Here is a 5,379-nt window from a genome sequence, read left to right as displayed (position 1 = left end):
TTCAGTTTAGTATCTTAAATAATCTATTGTCTACGAACCAGAAGATATTTCAATCAAAAATGATGAAGCCCCACCATGTGCACCTTTGCAAAAAAGGCATTGAATCCATTTAACATTTACTTTGTATAGTGATGTCACATTTTTTCGGAAAGCATTTTGCTCTTGGCTTCCTGAATACAACATTGAGTTCCACCCTTCACAATAAACATTTTAAGTCATTTAGAAAAAACAGCAATAAAATATATGATTTAATGGACTATAGGTTCTTAACAGAATAAATTGTGAGAAATGTGAAAAATCTCTGATCAAAGCTCAATTTTGCAAGCTTGTTGATGCATAATGAGAACTTAAGCTACGATCAAAATGTCTGAAACAGAAAAAGAATACAAAGGCATTAAATTAAAAGGATTAAAAAAAACTTTAATTCTCCATCACCTGTGCTTCCCATTTATTTTCCCATTTCACACTTTTATAGTGCAGAATGATGGCTTGTTCAAATAAAATAAAATAATAAAGACAACGTAAATCTACATCAACCATTAAAAACAAATACAAAAAATACTTTCAGAAATATTGTACATCACCAGTGGTTTCGCTTATTTTCGTATTTCATACTTTTATAGTGCAAAACGATGGTTTGCAAATCAGAGGAAATGCTATAGACCAGGTAAGCCAAAATCAAGCAACAACCCTAACATGATAAGAAAAGAAGTGGTTGGCAAGCCCTAACCAGCAACGGTAGGGCAAAGACCCAAACCCCCACTTTGGGTCTGAGACCTCGTCACTAGCCCCCAACTCCCCCCTAGTGGGTCTGAGACTTGAACTAGTCCCCAAACACACCATGGCTACTAAGTCTTTGGGTCAGTTGGTTACTGAGGGTGTGTTCGCTTGACTGTATTCTGGAATAGGAATACATGGAATACAAGTTAAACATCTTTTGTTTTTACGGAGATTCACTTTAAAATTGTCAAACATCTGAAAAAATGCTATTTGAAACATATTTTTGTTATCCTTGCTGCTTCAAAACGCTGGACATACCATTTTAAAATATCACGCCACTTATTCTTATTCCGGAGTAGGAATAAATGAAGTGGTGATTTAAAATTGTATGTCCGGTGTCTTCAAGCACCAAGGAAAATAAAGGTATGTTTAAAATACCATTTAAGCAGGTGTTTGACAAGTTTAACGTAAATCTGTGTAAATACTAAGGGTTAGCTGATTTTTACAAGGGTTAGCTGATTTTTACAAGTTTTATTAAATTCCTTAAACTCCAAAAGTTTGGAAGTACGAAATACGAGCGAAGAAAGCGAGTAAACCCGAGCGAAATCGCAAAACATGATGAAGATGCGATGTTGTGTAAAACCTTGTAGTCAGACAAACGTAGGCTCACCACAAAAACATCTCTTGCCTTTTCGCGTACTTCTAAACGTCGGAATCGATCCAAACTTTCCACAAAAAAGGTTTTTTTCTATTTTGGCTTTATTCAGAGAGAAATTTCGCCTTCCGAGAGAGAAATTTTTAGCTTAGCAACGCTAAGCGCAATCATTTACCATATAAGGTCAAACTAAGGTATATGAGCTGATAACCGAGTTTGAGTGAGCCAATCAGAGCACACGAGATGCATTATCGGAGGTTGAGAATTTAACAATGCAGGATATTCAAACAATAATTCTCTGAGTATTGGTACTAAAGAAATATGCAGATAAATTTCATATCAATTCTTTGAAGACTGCCTTAGACTGTTACCTCAAATTGTCAGTTATGTCTCCAGTTAAGATTAAAATAAAAAATTGAGAATTTCAGTTTAGTATCTTAAATAATCTATTGTCTACGAACCCGAAGATATTTCAATCAAAGATGATGAAGCCCCACCATGAGCACCTTTGCAAAAAAGGAATTGAATCCATTTAACATTTACCTTGTAATGGTGATGTCACATTTTTTCGGAAAGCATTTTGCTCTTGGCTTCCTGAATACAACATTGAGTTCCACCCTTCACAATAAACATTTTAAATCATTTAGAAAAAACAGCAATAAAATATATGATTTAACACTTTCCGCTACCTTCCCAACCGCGAGAAAACCGCGGTAAATCTGCCATCGCCAAAAAAAGTTATTTTTCTCAAAAAATATTTAAAGTTAGGGGAAAAAAAATACATCATTTTAAAGCTAAGAAAATAAGCTTTCCAACAGCATATAACTTATTTACAGACAACTGAAACCTTTTATAAAAGCAAAAGTTGAACGAAAAAATTTAAGAAAAATAAAAAAAAAAAGTTTTCCAGGCAAAAATTGGTCATTTTAGCGTTGATTACGAATTTTTGGCTGGAAAATAAAATTTTCTTCAATTTATCAGCTTTCTTGGCCATAAATTTGACCGAAAACTGATGAGGCACGAATATTTTTAGATTTTTTTGAGATAATCGGATTAGCGATCAATGCGTAATGTGATAAGGTGATGACAAGGCAAATTTGCGACTCGTTGCTAACGGCAACGGAAGCGATCGCATTACGAATAATGAACATCTGTTTGCCAAAAACCACCCAAATAACCGATTTTTCGACGGAAAATTCATCCCAGAGGATAAAACTATTCACTGGACATGTAATAAAGGTAAATATGTGCGAGCGAAAGCGAAAACAAGCGAATATTTTGAGGAAAAACACAATTCTGTGAGATCAAAGGACCATGTGCTCCCAGACACGCATTGCTTCGCTAAATAATTAATCTTACCTTTTCAGCGATTTTAACGCTTGAAATCCCATGCAATGAACCACAAATCCTTTTCTTTATCTATTCCGAAGCATGTAGTGTAATTTTTTGGCTGAATAACTTTAGAAAAACCGCTTCGCGAGAGCTCAGCGATCGATTGAAAATTTGGTCATCGCATCGGCTCAAATTGCCTAAATTAGAATGGACGTCATGTAGGGATATATCTCCCCAGTAAACACGCCAAATTTCAGCGCGATCGATGAAAAGGACGCTGCGCTACGAATCTTACAAGAAAAGATTCTTTGAAGAATCATTTTCGGTGCGGGCTAGGGGAAAGAGTTGAACGGACTACAGGTTCTTAACAGAATAAATTGTGAGAAATGTGAGAAATCTCTCTAATCAAAGCTCAATTTTGCAAGCTTGTTGATATGATGGCTTGTTTAAATCAAATCAAATGCTAAAGACAACGTAAATCTACAGCAACCTTTAAAAACACAAATATAAAAGATACTTTTAGAACTATTGTTCATCAGCTGTGGTTTCACTTATTTTCATACTTTTATAGTGCAAAACGATGGTTTGTGCAAGTCTGAGGAAATGCTCGAAGTCAGGAAATGCAGGAAATCAGGAAGCGAAGTCAGGAAATGCGGTAAGTCAACATCAAGCATCAACCCCCATAAAGAGTAAAGAGGTGGTTGCCAAGCCCTAACCAGCAATGGAAGGGCAAGGACCCAAACCCCCTAAGGTGGGTGTGAGACCTCGTCACTAGGCCCCAACTCCCCCATGTTGGATCTGAGACTTATAGACTAGGCCCCAAACACCCCATGGTTACTAAGTCTTAGGGTTAGTTGGATACTAACGGTGCGTTCGATTGACTGTATTCCGGAATAGGAATACATGGAATACAAGTTAAAAATCTTTTGTTTTTACGGAGATTGACTTTAAAATTGTCAAACATCTGTTAAATGCTATTTTAAACATGTTTTTGTTATCCTTGCTGCTTCAAAATGCTGGACATACAATTTTAAATCATCACGCCACTTATTCTTATTCCGGAGTAAGAATAAATAGAGTTGTGATTTAAAATAAAATGTCTGGCATTTTAAAGCACCAAGGACAATAAAAATATGTTTAAAATACCGTTCCAGCAGGTGATTGACAATTCTAATGTAAATCAATGTAAAAACGAAGAAGTGTTATTGTTAGTTTGCTTTTACTAACCCTTAGTAAAAACAAATTAACCCTTAGTAAAAACAAAATTAACCCTTACTGAAATCAAACTAATTCTGCTGTGGGTTAATTCTGCTAAGGGTTAATTCTGCTAAGGGTTAATTCTGCTAAGGGTTAATTCTGCTAAGGGTTAATTCTGCTAAGGGTTAATTCTGCTAAGGGTTAATTCTGCTAAGGGTTAATTCTGCTAAGGGTTAATTCTGCTAAGGGTTAATTCTGCTAAGGGTTAATTCTGCTAAGGGTTAATTCTGCTAAGGGTTAATTCTGCTAAGGGTTAATTCTGCTAAGGGTTAATTCTGCTAAGGGTTAATTCTGCTAAGGGTTAATTCTGCTAAGGGTTAATTCTGCTAAGGGTTAATTCTGCTAAGGGTTAATTCTGCTAAGGGTTAATTCTGCTAAGGGTTAATTCTGCTAAGGGTTAATTCTGCTAAGGGTTAATTCTGCTAAGGGTTAATTCTGCTAAGGGTTAATTCTGCTGTGGGTTAATTCTGCTGTGGGTTAATTCTGCTGTGGGTTAATTCTGCTGTGGGTTAATTCTGCTGTGGGTTAATTCTGCTGTGGGTTAATTCTGCTGTGGGTTAATTCTGCTGTGGGTTAATTCTGCTGTGGGTTAATTCTGCTGTGGGTTAATTCTGCTGTGGGTTAATTCTGCTGTGGGTTAATTCTGCTGTGGGTTAATTCTGCTGTGGGTTAATTCTGCTGTGGGTTAATTCTGCTGTGGGTTAATTCTGCTGTGGGTTAATTCTGCTGTGGGTTAATTCTGCTGTGGGTTAATTCTGCTAAGGGTTAATTCTGCTAAGGGTTAATTCTGCTAAGGGTTAATTCTGCTAAGGGTTAATTCTGCTAAGGGTTAATTCTGCTAAGGGTTAATTCTGCTAAGGGTTAATTCTGCTAAGGGTTAATTCTGCTAAGGGTTAATTCTGCTAAGGGTTAATTCTGCTAAGGGTTAATTCTGCTAAGGGTTAATTCTGCTAAGGGTTAATTCTGCTAAGGGTTAATTCTGCTAAGGGTTAATTCTGCTAAGGGTTAATTCTGCTAAGGGTTAATTCTGCTAAGGGTTAATTTCTGCTAAGGGTTAATTCTGCTAGGGTTAATTATTCTAAGGGTTGAATTCTGCTAAGGTTTTTTTCTGATAAGGTTTAATTCTGATAAGGGTTATCTGTGGTAAGGGTTTATTCTGGTTTGGTTTTATTCTGCTAAGGGTTAATTCTGCTAAGGGTTAATTCTGCTAAGGGTTAATTCTGCTAAGGGTTAATTCTGCTAAGGGTTAATTCTGCTTAGGGTTTAATTCTGCTAAGGGTTAATTCTGCTAAGGGTTAATTCTGCTAAGGGTTAATTCTGCTAAGGGTTAATTCTGCTAAGGGTTAATTCTGCTAAGGGTTAATCGTGCTCAGGGTTAATTCTGCTAAGGGTTAATTCTGCTACGGGTTAATTCA

The 5,379-nt window shown here is 36.3% G+C and overlaps 1 long non-coding RNA gene across 1 annotated transcript; it reads right to left on the bottom strand.

Annotated features, from left to right (window-relative positions):
• Nucleotides 1-311: 311 nt before the first annotated feature.
• On the bottom strand, nt 312-3,070 carry LOC138003639 (uncharacterized). The gene is made up of 3 exons (XR_011123622.1): nt 2,735-3,070; nt 1,919-1,993; nt 312-367 (listed from the first exon to the last, which is right to left on the bottom strand). It is a non-coding gene; the product is annotated as an uncharacterized lncRNA (long non-coding RNA).
• Nucleotides 3,071-5,379: the final 2,309 nt, after the last annotated feature.

Source organism: Montipora foliosa, chromosome 5, assembly GCF_036669935.1.
Source record: "Montipora foliosa isolate CH-2021 chromosome 5, ASM3666993v2, whole genome shotgun sequence".
Lineage (NCBI taxonomy): Eukaryota > Metazoa > Cnidaria > Anthozoa > Scleractinia > Acroporidae > Montipora > Montipora foliosa.
Note: the sequence above shows the minus strand (reverse complement) of the source record. Positions and strands in the feature narration are given on the sequence as shown.